Below are 22,444 nucleotides of genomic sequence, written 5' to 3' on the forward strand. Positions count from 1 at the left end.
TCAGTGACGTCAGTCTACCCTGCAATTGGCATAAAGTTCTGACCACTCCTTCTTGGTGTTGCATTTGCTGTCAGTCAGTGTATTATAATAGTATTTTCGAGACATTACATGTACCAGCATCATGGAACGAGTTTTTCATCACACCCATTTTGAAACCAACGAAACGACCTACCGAACCTGAAAATTTCCGAGGCATAGTTCTGGGATCGTGTAAACGCGAAGTCTTTTGTAAAATCCTTATGAAACGAATGGCGTGGGTATTGGAATATCACTCGCTATTACCCAAGTATCAGTTCGCCTTTCGACGTGGTAATAGTACACAAGACCCTATCATTATTTTCTTACTCGACATCTTATTAGCAAAATGGCGGAAACAATCTATCGTGGCAGTTTCTTTAATATTAAAGGTGCCTATGATGCTGTGTTATTGCATATCCTCTGGGAGAAATTATTTAGTGCTGGAATCCCCATTCAATTCCTTTCTATTTTAAATCAACTATTTACTAACCGCCGGTTAACTATTAAATCTCCCCAACACACAATTGATAGCCGTTACACATCACAAGGTTTACCACAGGGTTCGATACTCAGTGGAATTTTGTTTGCCCTTTACATGAAAGAGCTCGAATCTCTTGTGATTCCACACGCTCGAATTCTAGCTTACGCGGATGATTATGTTATTTATTGTTCTGACTCCCACATTGATCTTTGTAGAGCCACAATATCTCGGGTTTTAAGTTTAGTCTTTCAGTGGCTAACGGCCCATGGACTTTCACTTTCTATACCTAAATGTGCAGCGATGATCTTTACACATAAACGAACCTTTCATAAAAGTCCTATTAACTTTGACACTTATAGCATTCCCTTGGTTTCACAACTTATATTTAGGAATATATATCCATCAAAACTCACATGGCAAACTCATATACGGCATCTTATTAGGAAATCTGATCGTTATATCACCATCTTACGAACGGTAACGAAACGTGCATGGGGTGCTGACCCCTTGTCAGCACTACAGCTATATCATGCAACCATTCGGTCCATACTTGATTATAGCGCCCACATTATTGATTTAACCTCTAAACATAGTTTATTAGCTTTGGATCGTCTCCAATTTTCAGCACTACGTATCAGTGTGGGTGCCCTCCGCACAACACCAACTAACGCTTTATTAGTAGAAACTACGGAAGAACCACTGTATATTCGCAGGATAAAACTTTCCAAAAAATTCCTACTTAAACATATTAGTAGAACGAACTCCCTTATTGTCCCTAAATTACAATTATTATATGAATATTATCAACAGCGTCCTCCTCCCAATCATCGGTATCCCGCCATATACCGGTATATGGCTTATGCTGAAATCTACCATCTTACTGAGACTATACTTCGTACACCACGCGTTAATACGTATTCATACCACTATGATATTCAAACATTCCGTCCTTCTATTATCATTGCCCCTTCTGATGCATCAAACCCATCAATGTCTGCACCTTATCCCACATTATACGCTCATAAGAAATTTAAAAGTCCCATAACCTCATCAGATTACCACCTATTTACCGATGGGTCAAAATCAAATACTGGAGTCGGAGCAGCATTTTACGATCCATAACTACACACTAGCTTTAAATATCCGTTAGCTAATAATTTTACAGAAGAATTAGATGCCATATACCAAGCCCTCGTATATGTTCAACAGTTGCAATCCAAAAAAATAAATATATTCAGCGATTCTCAAAGTGTTTTACAAGCTCTGCAATCACTCGCCCCTCATACAAATACATATGTCTACGAAGTTAAGTCTCTTCTATTTCGACTTGAAACATCCGGTTTTATTATAACGCTAATATGGATTAAAGGGCATAATCGGCACGTAGGTAACGATATGGCCGATATAGCTGCGAAAGACGCCAGTGCAGATACCGCGAATATATTACAAATCAAAGTTCCGATTCCCGACTTCTTTCCACATATCAAAACTGCAGCTCAACACACATGGTGCACACAATGGCGATTATCTGCTCGTACGAAAGGCCAACATTACTATCAAATTCAACCGAGTATTCCCACACTGCCGTGGTTTGCAAATGGTACGTATACACGACGTCACATTACCAATATCATCCGACTACGTTTTAATCATGCCTTAACCCCAGTATATTTAACTCGATTTCACATTACGAACGACCCAACTTGTTCCTGCGGAGAATCTCAGGGCGATAGTGACCACTTGTTTCTTCATTGCCCCCAATATGCACATCACCAGGCCATTTTAATGCAGAAATTACTTAAAGTTCAAGTACCTTTCCCTACACGACTTTCAGTTTTGTTGCACCAACCTTCGCCTACGATCATTACTATTTTAAACGAATACCTTGATAACACTCACATCAAATTGTAATTGAAGACATGGATGGAAGAAGGGCGCAACTCAAAAAACACACTTTTGAGATAAATGAGTTTAAAGAATTATAACATCAAACACTTCTCTCAGAAATACAGAATTCTGGGATATTATACATAACTACATTCTTGATTATTTCATAATATGTACATCAAAAATATTTATAAATTTTGTGGTTTGTTGTCTGTTTTGTATTTTGGAGTTACGCCCTTATTCCAATTTCAAGAAACATTTTCATTGAAAATCAATGTTATTTACATTGTTGGAAACATGTAGACAAGTTTAACAGGTTAGAACATGTTATTAGGGGAGCCACTATATCGAGAATTTCCTACTCCCACAGATTCAGCTCCTTGGAAAATATTTTCAAACCATGCACGTGCATCTGCGCATATAAAGCTTACTAAATCCTTAACATCTTTTAATTTCCCGGCTTCAATACCTACATGAGGGACTGGGATACCATTCAAAGTATCTACAGACCTTATATCCTTCAATAACTGAAACTTGTCATGAAACGTAATATTATAAGTCTGGCTTCGTGATACAGTTACTTCAGGAGAGTAACATAATATGACATACTTTTGAATTGAAAACTAAAATCCTTTTGTTTGTGTTGTTGCAAATGACACTGGACTGAGAACGGCAGAACATTCGGATTTGGTATCCGAATCATCTGAGGTTTCACTTGGTATATATTCACTGTCATCTGCTGAAATATCAGATGTTTCTCCTCCCGACATTATGTTACTCCTGCGTCAGCCGATTCGCTTCTGATGAGTGATGAGTGCTGGCTCGCCGTAAGTCAGCATTGGAGTGTATTTTAAGTCGGGCACGAGCAATATTTGGAAGAAGGGCGCAACTCAATATAGTACATCACACGCCATCTATTGACACTACCGAGAAGCCATTTAGGTAGTATCTAGAACAGCCACCAAGGAATGTATATATGCAATTTACCGAATAACGACACAACCTGACTTAAGCCCTTCTTCCATCCATGTCTTCAATTATGATCTAGTTTTTCAGTTGTTTTGTTCCGACATGTTTGTGAGGTGGCACTTCTATATGTTCCTGGTGAGTGGATACTGTATCAAAGTTTTTATTACTTTCCGATCTTGTACAGTGTAACACGTTACTCCTATTCCAGCTTACTACGTTATTTGTGTCTCTGCTCAGTACCGAATGTAATACTTCCATGAACCTACTTATACCCGATATAATATTGCTTCTTTAAGTGCATCTATCTACGTGTGATCATGCTAAAATCGGGCATTAGTGATGTAATCGTGTGCTTTTGTGATATAAGTGTAATATATTAATGGTCTCGTGAATGGGAAAGAATTTATTGAATCCCAAATAAATATCCGCAAGACAAGACAAGACTCTTTGGCCAGGCATAGTGGGACATTGCTCCCAGTGCTCATTTCAATAAGCGTCGTATACTCAGTAGTTGTCACTGGTAATACATCGTTTCCGAAATTCAGCCCGTTGTACTGCCTGGTACAAATCGAATTTGTTCTCGAAGAGAAACTACACTAAAATATCAGGTTTTGTTTCGAAGTGTCGGGTATGTGGTAATATTAGACGCTTGTTAGCCAGTTGTACAGATTATTTCCTTAACCCGGGGTTACTCGCTAGGTCTTTACGTGCGCCGTTACTCGCTGGTGAGCGCAGCGCTCACCTTTATGTTTAAAGGCTATAATATGTCCATATAAAGATGGTGGTATTTTAATATGTCCATTTGAGATAGTTATTTATTTAGGAACACGGCCGAGGGGAGTGGCTATGGAGGCAAGCTCCACATTCGGGAGACGCGTGCGTTCGATCCCCACCGTTAGCTGTCCTGAAAATGGTTTTCTGTTTACGCTTCCAGGCAAATACCGGGGCAGTTTCTATTCATAGACTACAGCCAATTCCTTCCTCCTATTCAGCCAACTTCGTTCACCATCATTTATTTCATCTTTATTAGCTCTACAACTGAGGTCTGGGTCAGGAAGGGCATCCAGCCGTGAAACAAGCTATGTACATTGATATCGCAGTTTGCTATAAACGAAAGTTCCTGTCATTCCCCAGAACTTGAAGACACTCTGAAACACAGTTATGATCACTTCCGTAAACCTCATCTGTTTCATTACCATCAGTCTCGATGTTCAAGACCTTTCCTTCTTCATTTCACACAACCACGAAAATATCTGATCACTGGATGCCACAATAACTTGTAAATATTGTCTAACAACAGCCACAGTATAAACATTTCGCATTAAACACAAGCATAAACCAAACCCTGACTTATTACAATGAGCGAAATATAAGTAGCACAGTTCCTCGCTACTGAGCGCACCGCTCACCAAACATACACTGTCGTGCCTAATAATGAAATGCGGGTATTTGTTTTCAAAGATAATGAAAATGACTGACACATCCCCTTCATAATAATCTGGTACAAAGGTACAGGGACTTTCAAAGGTAACATTCCAACAAGAAGCAATATACTACGAAGGTGAGCGCCGCGCTCACCATGCGAGTAACTGCGGGTTAATTGTGTTGCAGATTCTCTTCACTGAGTAATAGTGTGATTTCTATCATTTTACTCTGAGTCCACAACCTCTGACATATTGTCGGTAATGTTGAAGTGTCAATAATTTACTTTTGCCAAACTTACAGATCTCAATTGAGAACCGTAAGAAGTTAATACCGGTACTAATCTTTCTCAGTTTCAGCATTGGACATATTTTTAATATTTAATATGTTCAATTTTCTTACATTTTACTTTTAATTAAAAATGCAAAATGAACACGCAAATAACTAAGCTTTCTTGAAAACTTGTAGCCTTTGCGTTGCAAGTGCCAGCAGGTCGTGTGTTGTAACAATATATTGTATAGTGAAATTTAGTGAAATGAGGATTTTTCCTGAAGAGCTACGCAGGTGAAGAAATGCGGATGATAGTTTCAGAAAGAAACTACATGCAGTAATGCATAATTTTAATTATTGTGTTGATGAGTTATTTACCTCTGTGTGGGATTTAAAAGTGACGCTGTGAATGTTCCTTACACTGTCGGCTGTGAAAGATGGTAGTAGGTTTCGAAATCTTGAGAGTTGTTCCGGTTAGGTTTATCTGTAACCTTATCATTTGTACAATTCTTGGTACGTATATCAGTGTTGTATTATGGAGATTCTTCTGTATCATGTCATTACCCCACAACAGCTCTATCTGGTATTTGCTTCTGATGTTTTAGTTAACAGTAGGCTACCTCTCTTCCATAAGATATTTCCTGATTTATTGGTGTGTAAAAGATCTTCTTCAGGGATGAGTGGTGGTAAGTTTGCATGGTTGTAAATCCCAGGATTGGCAGTCCTAAAAATAGTTTCCATGGTTTCCACGTTTTCTCATTAATTAATGTTAATTAATGCATCTACTTTCCTAATCCTAGCCCTTTCTCTTCAGTTTGTTAGTGCAACATTAAACTATTAGCAGGAATGGAAGAAAAGTCTTCTGGAATAAATTCTGGCTCTGGGAACTGTAAAAGGTTGTTAATTTCATGTAAAACCAGTAATACATCTTTGTTGACGTCCAGTTTCTACTTTGAATCAGTTTGTTCTTCCTATCGTAGTCTTCCTACTACTTATCCATGGCTTTATGGCTTTTATAATTAGTTCTTCTCCCTCCCTGCCTTCTTTTTATCAATGTCCACAGGACCACTTGCCGTGGTAACCTGTTATATGCCTTCTCATTATCTATAAATATCATCACTAAATCCTGCCCAAACTCTCGTCTTTTCTCCATTATGTTCTTTGAATCAACTGACCGAAAACTTTAAAAATTATGTTTACACTGAGTGTAGAGTACGGCACTGTACGTAAGTGATACATGGATAATAACTGGTGCAGATGAAAACAGAGTTGAAGCGTTTTAAATGCCGTCTTATCGGAAGTTGTTGAAGATCAGGTGAATATAACATGCCTCCAATAAGGAGATAGTGAATTAGCTTGATGAGAGGAGAATGGTTTGTCAGAATTTGATCCTAAGAAGGAAAATTTTGATAGAACAAATCTCAAGCCACTGAAGCGCAGTGCAAAGGAAAAAATGGTGGGAATATTTCAAGATATGGACCTGGGTGATCAGAGTGATATGCAAATGGAGTAATCACTGTATTTTCAGAAAGAACGGTGCATTTCAATCATGATCAATTAACGTTGGATTATTAAAAAGTCAAGTCATCTTGCTGTGGCTTCAGTTTCATATAAAACTATATGTTATATAGCTGTGAATATGACAGAAGGAGTCATGTATAACTAGGGTTCCTTTGACTATGATCTCGATATCAAAAGATATGTTAAATTAGATTTCTTCTGGAAGTGATCACTGTATTAGAAGTCATGTAAAACTGGAGGTCCTTAGCTATTATTGTAGTATGTCATAGAAAACATGAGGTCCTATAAGTAAGATCACGATAACAGTCATGCAAAATTTTGTGTCTTTCCAGTATCATCATGTCAGATTTGTGACACAAAGCTAGAATAGGTCGATAATTTTATGTATTTAGGTTGTGTGTTCTCCGAGAATGGTAATGTAGTAAGTGAGATTGAATCAAGTTGTCGTAAAGCTAATGCAGAGAGCTCGCAGTTGCAATCAACAGGATTCTGTAAGAAGGAAGTCAGTTCCCAGACGAAACTATCTTTACATCGGTCTGTTTTCAGACCAACTTTGCTTTATGGGAGTGAAAGCTGGGTGGACTCAGGTTATCTTATTCATAAGTTAGAATTAACAGACATGAAAGTAGCAAGAATGATTGCTGGTACAAACAGGTGGGAACAATGGCAGGAGGGTACTCAGAATGAGGAGATAAAGGCTAATTGAGGAATGAACTTGATGGATGAAGGTGTACATATAAACCGGCTTCGGTTTTGGGGTCGTGTGAGGTGAATGGAGGAGGATAGGTTACCTAGGAGAATAATGGACTCTGTTATGGAGGGTAAGAGAAGTAGAGGGAGACCAAGGTGATGATGGTTAGACTCAGTTTCTAACGATTAAAAGATAAGAGCTATAGAATGAATTGTGGCCACAGCACTAGTTGCAAACACAGTAGAGGATTGTGACGATGTATAGTAAATTCACAGAGGCTTGCAGACTGAACGCTGAAATGCGTAACAGTCTATAATGATAATGTATGTATCATCATAATATTGACGGTCATGTAAAATTATGAGCTTGCTGCTTAGTTTGTTGACAAATAACCCAAGTAGCAATGACAGCAATAAGGTATTATATTTTTCTGGCCTGTGTTTCAGTGTAAGGTCATTACAAGTAATCAACAACCCCAGTACCTTATAACTACTTCAGTTGCAGTGTGAAATGGACCTGGAAGTGAACATCAAGGAGGAACCAGCCTGGCTTGAAGGAACAACAAATTCATCACTTGTAAGTCTCATTCAGATAACTGTATAGAGATAAGAATTTAACCCTTAATAGCTGAATAAGTTTTGCAGGGTATAAAATGCTATGTGTTTCCCCAATATTAACAACAGCAGTCACCATTTGCTGCATGGGCATCGAGGCGTGGTATGTCTGTTTTGTGTCTTTGTCTGGGAATGGTACACCACAGCGTGCTATACAAAGCTGCCAACTCTTTGGAACTACAAACAACAGAATTGATGTGCATCTAAGGGTCCATCTAGTGACAAAAGTGTTGTTCATGGGACAAGTAAAGGGTTTCTGGAGGCATAAGCCCTGAAATATGGCCACCAAACGGACAATTGGCCTCTACCGTTTACTAGGGAGACGGCAGTGCATTCTATGTTTGATAGTGGCAAAAAGCTGAATTAATGTTGTGAGCATGATAATAAGGGAACCTTGCTTAGGTACAGATAGTGAAGAAGATGTGACAGGCAGTAATTCAAGATCAAGACATCGGGGCATTTTGTGTGCTAAGTACTCATCAAATGACTGTGTATTGTTTATTGATTACCTCTGTTGGTTATTGAAACGAATTTATGGAGAGTGTGTAGTTATGTTTTTATTCTGTATGGTTTGATAATGGTATTATTGTGAAATTGACAACATTTCCTATCATATGTAAGCCAGTTGCAGTGCTAGTAGATGCTGAACTCAAGGATAATTGTAGGCACTAGATTGAATTAAGTTATGGCTGGTTGTCCCTGGCTCTCATAGTGAACATATTTTTCCTCCAAAAGAAAAACCAGGGGAGATTAACATCATTTTAACTTACTTACAGTGTTACTAATGTTAGGTGTGCACGTAGCAAAATTCTGCCTTGGCAGTTTACTGTCAGTATAGCATGTCTAAAGCAAACACTCGTATGAAGGGGGAGAAGCAGTGAAAGATTTTTGAGAAGAAGCAAGATATTTTCATTATCTCTCCTTGCTCTGTCTGTTGCTGCTGTAAACACAGTCCATTGCAATCTTTTGAATGTGTGGCTGATAGCTTAGAGGGTGACATGATAACATGCTAATTTCATGTAGGAGAATGGTGTTCACATTAGGTCTAGAGGTATTTGAAGAAGCTGAATTATCCAAACACATATCTGTATTTATACTGGCATGAAAGTGAATTCCTGAACATCAATGTTGAGTCATTGAAAACCTTGCTAAAAATAGATGTGTGCTTGTCAAGTTCTGAGTTACAGGCAATACAGAAAAGAATGGTGTCTTAACATATCAAAGATGCAAGCAAACTGCTATTCAAGATCTCTACCTTTGATATTTCTTATTTCGTTCTGTGTCAACCTTGAACCTGACCTGTGAACACACTCCTGATCAAGAACTGTAGGTTTGATATTTCTGTGTCAAACTTATATGGATATCTAAGTTATGTCATAGAAATGTGCGCCAATATCGTAAACGGATGCCTCCTATTGGATGTTAAAATCTAATATATTGTACTCTGGATTTGGGAGGATGAAATAGGGCAGAGGGAGTGGAGTGATGTGGAACATTCTATCAACACTGGAGAGTGGAGAGAATGCTAATAACCTCCTTCATGATATAATGTACCTTTATATAATATGGATGAATACGAATGAATAATTTTAGGTAAATAAAGTATGGAATTGAAATGGTGAATATCTATTGGATATTATTATGATCATTGCTAATTTAATGAGTTCGGTGCGACGTGAAGCCCCTAGCAAAAAAATAAAGAAAATAAAAAAAATAAAAAAAATTTAATGAGTGAGTTTTGTCCGGATATTGTGTAAGCTAACTGAAGAGGGCAGAATTTTTTAAGTGTGTATGTTCATTTATGTTAGTTACATTAGCATTTTTTGCGATGTAAATTTTGATGTCTTCCTTTTTATTTAAAGATTTTTTTTTTTTCGATGTGTTAAATTTTTAGATCTGTGTTGCTGTCTGTGAAATGGTGTGAAGTGTCGTATATGTGCTCCCCTAAGGCTGAATGCCGATTATATCTGATTGTGTTTTTGTGTTCATTGTAGCTTGTGTGGAAGTTACTGTTCGCTTGACCTATCTGTATACGTGGCATTGCAGTTAGGTTCAGGGCACTTGAGTTCATAGAATCCTGACTTTGAGAAAGGGTCTTTTTTGTTTAGGTTGCACTTGCTGACGTGTCTCCGTTGTGTGTTGTTCATTCTAAAGGCTACTTTTAGTCATAGTTTCTTGAAAATATTAGCTACTTTGTGTGTGTGGTTCTCAGGTACGTTAATAAGAACACATAAAAAGTAGCTGATATTTTCAGGAAACAAGTAGCCTTTAGAAAAAACAGCACACTGCAGAGACAAGTGCAACCTAAACAAAGAAAGCCCTTTCTCAATGTCAGGAATCTCTGAACTGCAATGCCATATATGTAAGTAAAACTAACATAATATCCACACAAGATGTAAAGAACTCAGAAAACATGATCAGGTATAATCGGCATTCAGCCTTAGGGGAGCATATACATGACAGTTCAAATCATTTCACAGACATCAACACAGATCTAAAAATTTTACACATAAGGATAAAAGTAAATCCTTGAATATAGAGCAAGCAATCATAACCTACATTGCAAAACATGGTAATGTAACCAGCCTAAATGACCATACACACTTAGAGAATTCCCCATTCTCCGCCCTACTCACATACTATCTGGACAACACTTACTCATTAAATTCTCCACTTCAATTCCGTACTTTATTTACGTAAAATAATTAACTTGCCCTTATCCATATTACGTAAAAATACATTATAACATGAAGTAGGTTAATCACTTTCTCTCCCCTCTCCAGTGTTGAAAGAAGGTTCCATAACACTTCACTCGCTCCACCCTATTTCTCCCTCTCCTCTCCATGGTACCCTCAACTGCCCCCTTTTTACCTGGCTAACCCAGCCACTGAATGAGAGATCCCACGTGGGAGCGCTCGTTCAAAGGCTGACCGAAGCAAATACTTTAATACGATAATACCGGACAGCTTGCTGTTTTCAGCGAGAAAGCCGATAGTGCTGCTACCTACATGGCTTGGTGTGACCAACTCTTCAAAAACATATTGCCATTTGCATGATTCTTGGCGCACTGCCGTGTTGTTTATAATGTATCAGTGTTTGTCACTAAATAATCTTACATTGCAGTTATATTCCAAGAAAAGTGTTATGCGCTGAAAAAATTACCCAGCAAGATAATGGGCGTGAGAAATGATAAGGACCGCAAGTATTACAAAAAGTAATGACCTCGCATCTGTGTTGAGGTTACATTCTATGCTCCTTATATTAAGAAATTTAATCAAATACCCTACTGAAATGTTAGTAGGACGTAAAACCAATAATATTAACAAATATGCAAATCTAGTATACTCAAGCTTGAGGGTCCATATTGTTAAACAGTGCCATAAATTTCACAATCGAAAACTTGTGGGTCTGTAGCGTAATGGTTATCGGGTAGTCTTGAAATCGAAAATTCAAACCCATGAGTTTCGAACCCAGTCACCTTTTCTTTTACTGTAAGAAAATAATAATAATTTTCTTTACGTCCCACTATGTACTTTTACGGTTTTTGGAGACGCCGAAGTGCCGGAATATAATCCCGCAGGAATTGTTTTACATGCCAGTAAATATACCTACACGAGGCTGACGTATTTGGGCACCTTCAAATACCACCGGACTGAGCCAGGATCGAACTTACCAAATTGGATCAGAAGGCCATCGCATCAACCGTCTGAGCCACTCAGCCCGGCGTAAGAAAATTATTTCAGTGCATTATTGGCATAGGCTTGAGCACCAGTCCAATTAATTTAATACATGTATATGGTAATTCTTCATGCACTAATTTGTGAAAGAGACTTTAGGAAATTCTGGACCCTTCATCTTTGTCAGGAACATCGTAGTTCACTCACGTAACCCCAATATGTGTTATATATTATGTATCTTTGTCTTCAGAGGTAAAACAGAAAATTCAAAGAACGGCAAAAACGAGATAGCAGCGTGAGGTTGAGTTGCTCTGTAGAGTTCGGGAAGATCGGCCGTACCGAAGAAGAAGAAGGAGAAGAAGAAAGAAGTCAACATAATGGACCAAACTACTGTTTCTTAATTACAGCTTCTTTTCTTTCCCAACATCTTAATAAATCATGAATGGAGTGTTGGACTTCTTCCATTACCCTTCTAAAACCAAGCCCCTTGGCACGACAGCCCTTGAAGGGCCTTGGCCTACCAAGCGACCGTTGCTCAGCCCGAAAGCCTGCAGATTACGAGGTGTCGTGTGGTCAGCACGACAAATCTTCTTGGCTTTCTAGACCGGGGCCACTATCTCACCGTCAGATAGCTCCTCAGTTCTAATCACGTAGGCTGAGTGGACCTTGAACCAGCCCTCGGGTCCAGGTAAAAATCCCTGACCTGGCCGGGAATCGAACCCGGGGCCTGCGCGTAAGAGGCAGACACGCTACCCCTACACCACGGGGCCGGCCCATTTCCATTCTGATTAGTGTTAATAGGGGATTGCTGGCCAGTTTTGCTTCCTTTTAAAATAATCACCACCACGGAATGGTCAGCGTAATGACCTTCGGTTCAGAGGGCCCTGGTACGATTCCGGGCTAAGTCGGAGATTTTAATCGCGTCTGTTAATTCCTGTAGATCAAGGGCTACGGGTTTGTGTTCGTATTCATACGCATCTTCAAGTATATACAACACATCATGCAAAAAACAACCACAAAAACACTAGTGAGTACGGTATATATCCCTCCAAATATGATTGCTGTTATGAAAGGCATCCGGCCGGAAAACTAGGCTAAGTCCATACAAAATCCTGCGCTAGGTAATTGAGAAAAGATTAGAAAGAAGAGGAGAGTGTAGTTATTAAATATTTCCCCAGAGGCTGGGTGGATCCTCAGACAAATTCTGCTTTATAATTTTTAAGACATAGCAAAAGGCACGGCTAACATACTGCTCGTTTGGAGGTTTATGGAGGAGGAATTTATATTTTAAAATTTCATTCTTAATTACTATGGTTATTCAATTATTTTAACAAAAATATTTCCAATGAGTGTAGTGCATTCCTCTCAGCTGTAGCACAGACAAGTACGCAGTTCACACCAACACGCTAGATGTCACCACCGTCGCTGTTCGCACTCCACTCAATGCTGTTAAGATACAGCTGTCCGGTATTGGTGTATTAAAGTATTTGACCGAAGTTTAGAGCCATTGATGGGAATAGGATTGGCGACCAGGCAAAAAAATAATTAAAACCACATTTCTGATATTTGTTCAATATAAGCATTTGCGGAAGAACACAACAATATTCTAGCTGTGACAAAATTTAAATTGTTACTTCATGTTGTTGAATTTCCTCCAGGAGTGAGTGTACAAAATTCATTGATGTAGACGAAGGTTGGGCTCTGAAATATAACAAATTCCAATTAGGTCTTCATCAGCTTCAAAAATTGATTAAAAAAATGTGACAGCCTCTCCCAATTTACAGTAACATTTGCAAATCAACTGGCATCTAACCTTCTCCCGTTATCACAATAGCGAAAATTAACACAAAAATCCCACTTGTCCACGTGGTAACTCTCTGATTGAAATCTAAATTAATAATTTTTTACATTATTCCAAGGTATGTAACACTAGTTTGTGCAATTCATGAAAATCCTCCTATCAATCGTGAGTCTTATTTCAATGGCACAATTAATTAACATCGCTGTTGCCGGGCTGAGTGGCTCAGGCGGTTGAGGCGCTGGCCTTCTGACCCCAACTTGGCAGGTTCGATAGTGGCTCAGTCCGGTGGTATTTGAAGGTGCTCAAATACGTCAACCTCGTGTCAATAGATTTACTGGCACGTAAAAGAACTGTGGGACTAAATTCCAGCACCTCGGCGGCTCCAAAAACTGTAAAAGAGTAGTTAATGGGACGTAAAACAAATAGCATTATTATATTATTAACATTGCTGTTAATTGCCATCAAATTATTTCATTACAGTTTCCATTCAATAATCGTGTTCACGTAAGCTAATGTATTCCACCTATTAAATTCTTAATTCAGTCATGACTCATCTGGTAATCAAATTAATTAATTCATTATTATTAATTATTTCCCCCTTGATTTACTTTTTAGATATGCAATCTGGTACAAATTAATTTTTATCCGCTCAGTATTTGAAATGTTTGCCTTTGCTTTTTTCTGACTGCATGATCTCTCATCTGAATCAAATTTAAAAGAAAAGAAATCTAAATCTAGTCTTTACGTTGTTATAATCTCAGTAATATTTCCGTAAGCACTTCCATTGAACCAACACTTTGACAAAAACAATGCAGCAATAACCTGAGTCATCGCGGTAAACTCATGACTAGATTAAAACATTGTGAAAAATGAACATCTGAAAATATTGCTAACTACTCCATTCATTCATATCATTCACACAAGGGCAACACAAATTTTTATGTACATTATTACATGCAAATCCTGGGCGTAGTTTTATCAGTTCATTATTTTTTCATACGGATGGGTCAGTAGAGTCAAGTCTGATAACACACTCGACTTAGCCTATGATCTCTGATCGAATTAGAGTTATCACTTTTATTGAGTAAATTATTTAAGAACGACGACAATCTATCCTAGTTTCAGAATATTATTTGAAGATTTGATAGAAATAAGTAATCATCACCAACAAGTGGGTCATCTCAGGTTACCAACACAGGGTCCATGAGCCTCAATTAATTATTATTAATTCCAACACATAAGACATGTATCCAACACGTGCTCCAAATTATACTAACTCACTGTGTTCCAAAGACACAAGCTACAGAATTATAATAATTATATCCCTTGGGATCACCAATATTCCGGGCACATTCACTGATAGAGCACATTAAACATCTCACTCCAGAATAATCTAACACTGTTTATGGCTCACGATATTAAGTCACTGTTTAACCAGATCTCATACTTAAATTTCAATATTATTATTATTATTATCAATGATTTATTAAATCTATCAGCAATCTTGAAATTATCTTGAAAATGGATGACACAATCCTAAAGAATTATAGGGTGATATATAGATGAAACTCAAAACGAACTCTAATCATTGAAATCACAAACAGTTCCATTTCACAGTATCTCAAGTATCACATGTAATTCAAGACAAATTTTAATGTGAGGTCAATTATTTTTAGATGTAGACCTGCAATTCAGAATCCATTCAAAAGAACAACTACAGTAAGCTACTCTAATAGAGTTCAAAACCTTTGATCACTCAGGTAACTTGTCTACCTTGCCACCTTTAAGAATGGAAATTATAACTCTAAATACAGCAAATACTAACAGAACTACTAACTAGAGAAGAAAGATCATTTAGTTCTACGCAGATAAGAAAGATATTGTACAATAAATGGATACTTAAACGTTAGATGCTGTTCAATTCCTGGTTGATGTCTTCACCATTTTGACACCTCCACCTCGTTTAACTTCTCCATGCCAGTATCACCTTACATACTTAGCAATTCATGGTGACACGGCAGTTGACGTCCCATGGTGAGAATGATGTATTTCTTGATAACACAGGATCCATCTTGTGGTTGGCGACGATATCCGTTGAGCTGGGTCTTCATCACATGCGAGTTAAGCTGTAACTAATACAACAGGCATTAAAATGTGCACAATCCAGTTGAAATTCTATTAGCGCACTTAACTTGTGTCTTTAAATTCGGATTACCATCCGGTAATGTTCAATTCTCAATAACTAATGTCTCAAGTATGAGAGTAGGCTGCTGTCATGAAATTTAAGACAAGTACGATGTACTTCATGATGCATTCACCTGGCCAGGCGACAAAAAAGTAAGTATGTAAGAGAGTGTTTTAATGTGCACACGAAGTCGTATAATTTCTGGCTCGGGGTTGTGTCGCTTTGAATGACGATTATTGTTTCACCAGTATCTCCTTTTATTGGCTGTGTCTATTCTAGAATTCTGTAGAATGTACGTGCTCGCTCTGTATGCGCGCTGCTGGCCTCGGGAAACCTGTTGGTCACAGGGGCTCCCCCTTTCTCTTGATCGAACATCAGATCAATACTTGCAATGCTCAGAACTGGTAAAATCCAGCTTATGCACACGGAAAACAGCTCGCTGATGACAGAATCCAGCCCTTCACAAATAATAAAATTTCTTAAGGCTGGCTTGGAACTTTAAGCTTTTTATTGACCAGATTTGATGGAGACAATACTAGATTTTAATATCCAACATGAGGCATCCACAATGCTCCACACACCCCTCCTAAGCTTCCCCTCCCCTCTCTGCGAGCAGTATGCTATACCCAAAACTTTGCATTTGCCTCTACAGGGTCACAGTCCTGACAGAGTATTTGGTGACAAGTGACTTAGCATTGGCAGTCTAGATAATACAGAAGTTTTTTGTTATATTAATATTTGTAAAAATATTATTTGTTAATACTGGTTCATATTATCACTAACCTCTCTATCACTGACATTATGTGCAAATTAAACAATGCTGTACATATATGTACATGTCTTAAGTGATTTGATAGAATCTGAGGATGTTCCTGTAGAACAATACACGTCATTCTATGTGTAAGAGTGTGTATTTTTAACAAGTATATTTATAGTGTTACAATTTATGTTATAAAGTTTGTGTGCTTGACAGACTTCAAAGTTTTTATGTTAGATTTAATTAAGTCTACAACGGAAAGTATGGCTTCATTCTTAACCAGCTCTCCGTTTTGTGCATCTTTTTTTCTTCCTTTCCTTAGTTTGGCTACTCTTCACTTTCTTTCTTTCTTTCTTCTATATTTTTATTGGTAAATTAACTTCTATTGATCACAGTCCCTCTCGCACCCCTTTAGTGCCAGTGAGGTTTTATGAGTCCAGGTGAGAAATTTTAAGGCCTTGTAGTAGATCACGAAAGAGCTTCTGAAAAGCAGATGTACTTTCCAACACTGATGGTTTACCACTGATGGTGTTCTCACCCCCAGAGTTCATTACAGCACACCACATAACATCCTTGTAGTAGTAAAACTTTTCATTTATAGTTGCTGTGTGTTTGACGTACATCACACCCTTCCCTCATATATGCCTGTGATAAGCTTGCTTCATTCATGTTCATTTATTAATTTTTATATTTGGAAGCATTGAAATATTCTGTTTGAAACAGAACTGTCACAGTGCAGTATGTAGCCCCTGCGAGCTCTACAAAAGCAGAGTAGAGAATGTGATTAAAATATTTCAAGAGATTTTAATGTCTTTAAACAAACTTTATTCATATTTTTCATTATATGGCAAAATATTTAGAACAGTCTTAATAATTGGAAGTGTTCAAACAACCTCTATGATTTGTTTGATATAATTGGACATATGAAACAGTTAGGCAGCTTCCTTCCAAAATTCTGTGCGAGGTGGTGCCAATTCCATCTCTGGTAGGTTATCTTCTGATATAGCTAGAAAATGTTTCTCACTTTATATTTGGTTCTCAGTCTCATCCTTTCTCTGACATTAGGTGTGAAGGAGGATAGTAACACCATTCTCAGTACAACCTTTGGTTTTAACACTCCTCTGCTGGTAGAAATCTTCCTTATACAATAGTGAAATTTCAAAAGTAACTGCATGCTCTTTTGTTGATGACAATATTTGAAGATGTGTTTTATGTGCATTCATAATATATATTATTTTCCACAGGAAGATATTGAAACCTCATCAGAATTGATACCCCTGAAAGAAGAAGTTAAATCAGAGTTAACAGAGCCAGGACCAACACATGAAAACTCGCTTCAGGTAATGTACATATTTTGATAAGTCATCATCAGGTAATGAGAATAGTTATAAAATGCCTCAACAGATATCAGTTGTTGACCCTTCATTTTCATGCATACAGTACAATTGATAGTCCTACAAAAAATACAGCTTTTCCTGCAATTCACTGTTTTTTACCTAATTTTCACTTTTCCTTCAAGTTGTTCTGCAATCTTGTGTTATGTATTGTGTAGCAGTTAAGATTGCTCCAGAGACCTCTACTGTATATCATTTGGGGGCTGGTATCACTGCTACTAATACTTTTGACTTCGTAAATATTTTCGAACACAGAGTTGCTATAAGATGCATTCTCTTGTTACTGTTCCTGGGTATTTTACTCGTTGCTTCCAAATGAAACACCTTTGTAATCTTATTGATTATATTAATTATTTATTTCTAGATAATACAATTGTTTGTGTATACAAGTTGCAGATATTATGCTTCCTTACTGTGAGTGTTCACTTATATACTACACACATTGTTGCATCTTTTGCGAAGTGAAAAACATTCTTATTCTTCGTAATGTGGTCTGTTGTGGTATTAGTCTGTTGTGACTTATAATATTACTTAAACTTGCAAGAGATTAACAGGCCCTTCAAAAGTGATCTTGTCTTTCTGTTTCATACTTTGTAAGGGACAATGTTTGTGAAAAGGCCTCGTATGTTCACTGTTACTCACCTGAACTTTTGTTACATGAATTAATCCGCCACCACTAGTATACACATTTCATCATTACCATCGTCCACTGCATAGCATGTGTGTCGTCTTCCTTCAGTGTGACTATGTGCCTATGGGGTATTTCATTGCCCATTTATTGAGATATTCAATTGATGATCTGTTTCAGAAATTCTGGGTTACCTGCTGAATATATAGTCATCTGGGTAATGGGAAAGGAAATACAGTCGTGATCAGGGAGTGTAGTAATTGGCTCTCCTATAAGTAAATAGGATATAGTTATGTAAGTTGTGTCGAAATGGTCATTATTTAACTTTAGTGAGGCCATGAGTATGTGTTGTAAGAGTGGTCTATTCTCTGTTGGTGAAGCAATAAGAATCCATCACTCTTCTGAGGAGATATATCAGACTCTTGACTGCTGCATCGCAGATTGCACCATAGTGTGGTGTTGCAGGAGTGGTGAAATGCCCTGTCAGTCCCATGTCTGCAGTTTCAGTGAAGAGTTGGTTTTTTAGGGTTGTTTTGCAGAAAGGCCTTGATTTCTTTAGCTGCTCCAAAGAAGTTATTGCCGTTATCACTGTAAATTTTCAGGAGTTGACCTGTATGAGAACTAAGTCAACAAAGAGCGGCAAGAAATGTAGTAAAAAAATAAACAGATCAGATGTAAGGCTTTTCAGGCGTTTGCTCTATTAACCAGCGTTTCGTCTTAGGTCTGACACTACATTCATCAGAGTGGGATGTGTTGGACTCTACCCACTGACGCTGGGGTGTATGCAGGCACACCCTGATAATGAAACGCTGGTTAATAGAGCAAACGCCTGAAAAGCCTTACATCTGATCTGTATTTTGACATGCTCTATTGGTGGAAAAATATCTAATTCCCTCCTTGGGAACTTAGAATTTCCATTAAGAAATGTAGTTGTGTTCAGGTCAGATATCATGTCCATGTAGAGAGACTTGGTACCTACGCGGTTTGGTCTTGTTCGATCTGACACCAATTTTTATAAGAATTGGGCCAGCATAGTCTATTCTAGTTTTATGGAATGGGTACATCAGGGATACATGCACTCTTGTTGAATTTCGCATTAATTGTTCAGAAGTATCTGCATTCAAGTTACAACACTTAAGATGTGCATGAATGTGGCTTTTTTACCATCCCCTTGCTGATGGGATCCAAAACTTGTCTCTTAGAGTTGTGATGAAGAGTTGAGTGCCAGAAAGAAGCAGGTGAAGGTGTTCCAGTATCATAATTAGATTTATGAGATGATGATATAGATACTGAATGATCTAATGTTTCCACTCTACTAGAATTAGGATATTGTGCAGTCGTCCACCGACATGAAGATTGCCTTCTTGATCTATGAATGGGTTTATAGTCTTAATATCAGTTATAGTTTCCTACATAATATTAACGCAACTTTTGAGTGCAGGTTCAACTCCAATATGTACAGTGGATTTGAATTTCACTCCGTGGGGAGTTTACAGTAATTTGAGATAAATCACAAACAACATGCAGCTTACTCTCTGTACCTTGTTTAACACGTTGACTGAAATTCATGGGATTTCCATCTAGTGCCATGGGCTAACAACATTGAGTTACTCCCTGCTGCCAAAATTTTCACAGGCTTAACCAAGCAAGTGATCGCTGAAATGAGGATATATTTATGATATATTCAGTTAACTTCTTATGTACATTAGGCGTTAATATTGCAAACACGTATGGGATCATATTGGTCATTATGAATTGTATACATACATGCTCCCCTATATGGAATAGCACTTATACAGTAGTTAATGTCCCAACACTCAGCCATACTTACCTTTTCCTTTGCAGTGATGATGATTATGAGAGACATGTTAGCTTGTTCATACTGGAGGCGTCCAAACGTACGATCCCCGATTTTAAATTAGGATATGTTTGTGAATGACGATCTCCCGATTGAATATGTATATAATTATGTTTCTATAGCTTTTAATTTGGGTAAAAAAAAACCAACCAGTGATTATTGTGCAACATGGGAAACCAGTGACACTGTCAATGAGGATGGTTGAAGTTGGTCAAGTTGATGAAGTGTTGCAACAGGTGGCTTGGAAACCCAGTGTCCAGTGAGGAAGTGTATGCTGAAGATAGTAATTCATCAAAGTGGATGGACTTGCAAGATCGCTGTTTGCTTTATACTAGTTGCAAAATCACTCTAACTATATACTTTGTCTACATCATCATTGTCCGACTTCCTCAATATATCGTCCACTCTATCTGCACTAAGACTTCTACTGCTCGATTTACTCATAGTGACTTAAAGAAAAGGGAAACTCACAGTGTTTCACACTTACATAAACAATCCATGCGTGAGATAAACAATGACTTTGTTGCCCTACAAAGCATATGGGGTCGCACCAAAGCAGTAATTGACGAATGAAAGTTGGACTATGCACGTACATAAATAGACGGCCAACAGATTGCAGGGAGATACTTTATACAACTTTGAAACACACAGTTACTGCACACCCAAATGGGTTTGCACAGTTCAGGATTTCAAATGAACATGCGACCCCATAGAGGGATGAGAAGTTCAAAACTTGACCAGTCTCACATGCCCAAATGGTTTTGCTTGGGACCCATTGTCTTAATCTTGAGACTTTTCTTATGAATAGATATTCATGCATGGCTGTAAAAAGCATTAGTGGCTTTTGTTGAGCTCTGAGATAAATTTGAACATCATATTTTCATTTTGGCCTACTCAAGAGATCTTGATTCAACCATCTAGGACCGTGCAAATGAGCTGAATTATTGACGATTATGTTCATTTGTAGTCATGTGGATACTAAGTCAGCGTGTTTCTCCTCAGACGGCACATGGTGCTACTCATTTGTATCTTTACCAAGTTCAAACTCAGAGCCTTTAATGTTTTCTTGAGTAGTCTTGTCAAGAGAAAGGCTCTGCAAAACTCAGACGTTGAAAGGAGAGGTTTTTAGCTGTGCTACCTTGCATTTTACACAGAGCAACATTTTTGTCACTCGAATTTCATTTCTAAATGATGTGACATACACACGTAAATGCTATTAGTTGAGCCTGCAATGAGATGGTAATGGAGAAGAAATGTTCTTGAATAGATGGCTCTACATGGGGATGTAGTTGAGACTTATGCTATTGTCTGTCTTGACACCGAAGCATTGAAATTAACAAGGAGATGAGCTGGATTGCAATTCAACTACACTGGGCAGGTAGAGTTCCACATCCGTAAGTTGAAACCTTTACTCGTGAGAAGGTTTAGTAGTTCATCACAAATCTTGATTGTTTCCTGTAATTCACCCATGCCAGAAATAAAGTCATCTACACGGAAGTCTTGATTTATGATGATTCTTGCATGAGGGGAGCTTGTACCTTAGTTGAATTTCTTTGTGCATCTTGTGGAAAGGAATGTTATTCTGTAGGTTACCATTGTGAGTCCTTATATTTTAATTGGCTGTTGCGCCTTATCTTGCCAGAGTATACATAATGAATTGTAAATGTTAGATTTGATGTTCACCTCATGATACAGTATCCTATGTCTGCTGTAAATGCTATTTTTTCAGCCCATAATCAGGTGATTATATAGAAAAGATGTTTTGAATAGATGGCCCTACATGGTGGATGTAGTTGAGACTTATGCCACTGCTAGTTTGGACCAAAGCTTTGAAATTAACAAGTGTTTTTTGTTGAACTTCACTGATATATGACAATATCGTGTGGAATTTAATAGTGAACTTCTTCCTGCAAGGGTTTCACATTCATTTCCTTTCATGTGGTCTAGTGATTTGAGTTCACACATGAATTCAGTGTATTCTCGGCAAAACTTCTTATTTCATTTCAGTTTTTCTTTCTAAGGACAGGAAATGCTGAATTGCCATTTATTTACATCTACGAAGTTTTAATGTATTTGTTAATAGGGATTTTGACAGTATATCTGCCTGATGTGTCTCTCATCGTGTGTTGCTGGCCGTCTGCTTCACACTTTTTTCCGTTGGTGTTGTCGTCTTATATTATCCAAAAGAGTTGAATTTTGTTTTTTAGGTTGCGTAGGAATAGAGATTGATGAGGCGCAGTTTTTGTCTTTCTTTGTTGATTGTAGATAGCT

The 22,444-nt window shown here is 37.8% G+C and overlaps 1 long non-coding RNA gene across 2 annotated transcripts in view; it reads left to right on the forward strand.

The window, feature by feature from the left end:
• Positions 1 to 17,633, forward strand: part of LOC136885345 (uncharacterized) — a 79,568-nt gene extending 61,935 nt beyond the window's left edge. For both annotated transcript variants that reach the window (XR_011018995.1, XR_011018994.1), the window contains exons 3-4: positions 7,706 to 7,835; positions 17,538 to 17,633. This is a non-coding gene — a long non-coding RNA (uncharacterized lncRNA). The remainder of the gene's footprint in view (positions 1 to 7,705; positions 7,836 to 17,537) is intronic.
• Positions 17,634 to 22,444: the final 4,811 nt, after the last annotated feature.

This window comes from Anabrus simplex, chromosome 14, assembly GCF_040414725.1.
Source record: "Anabrus simplex isolate iqAnaSimp1 chromosome 14, ASM4041472v1, whole genome shotgun sequence".
NCBI lineage: Eukaryota > Metazoa > Arthropoda > Insecta > Orthoptera > Tettigoniidae > Anabrus > Anabrus simplex.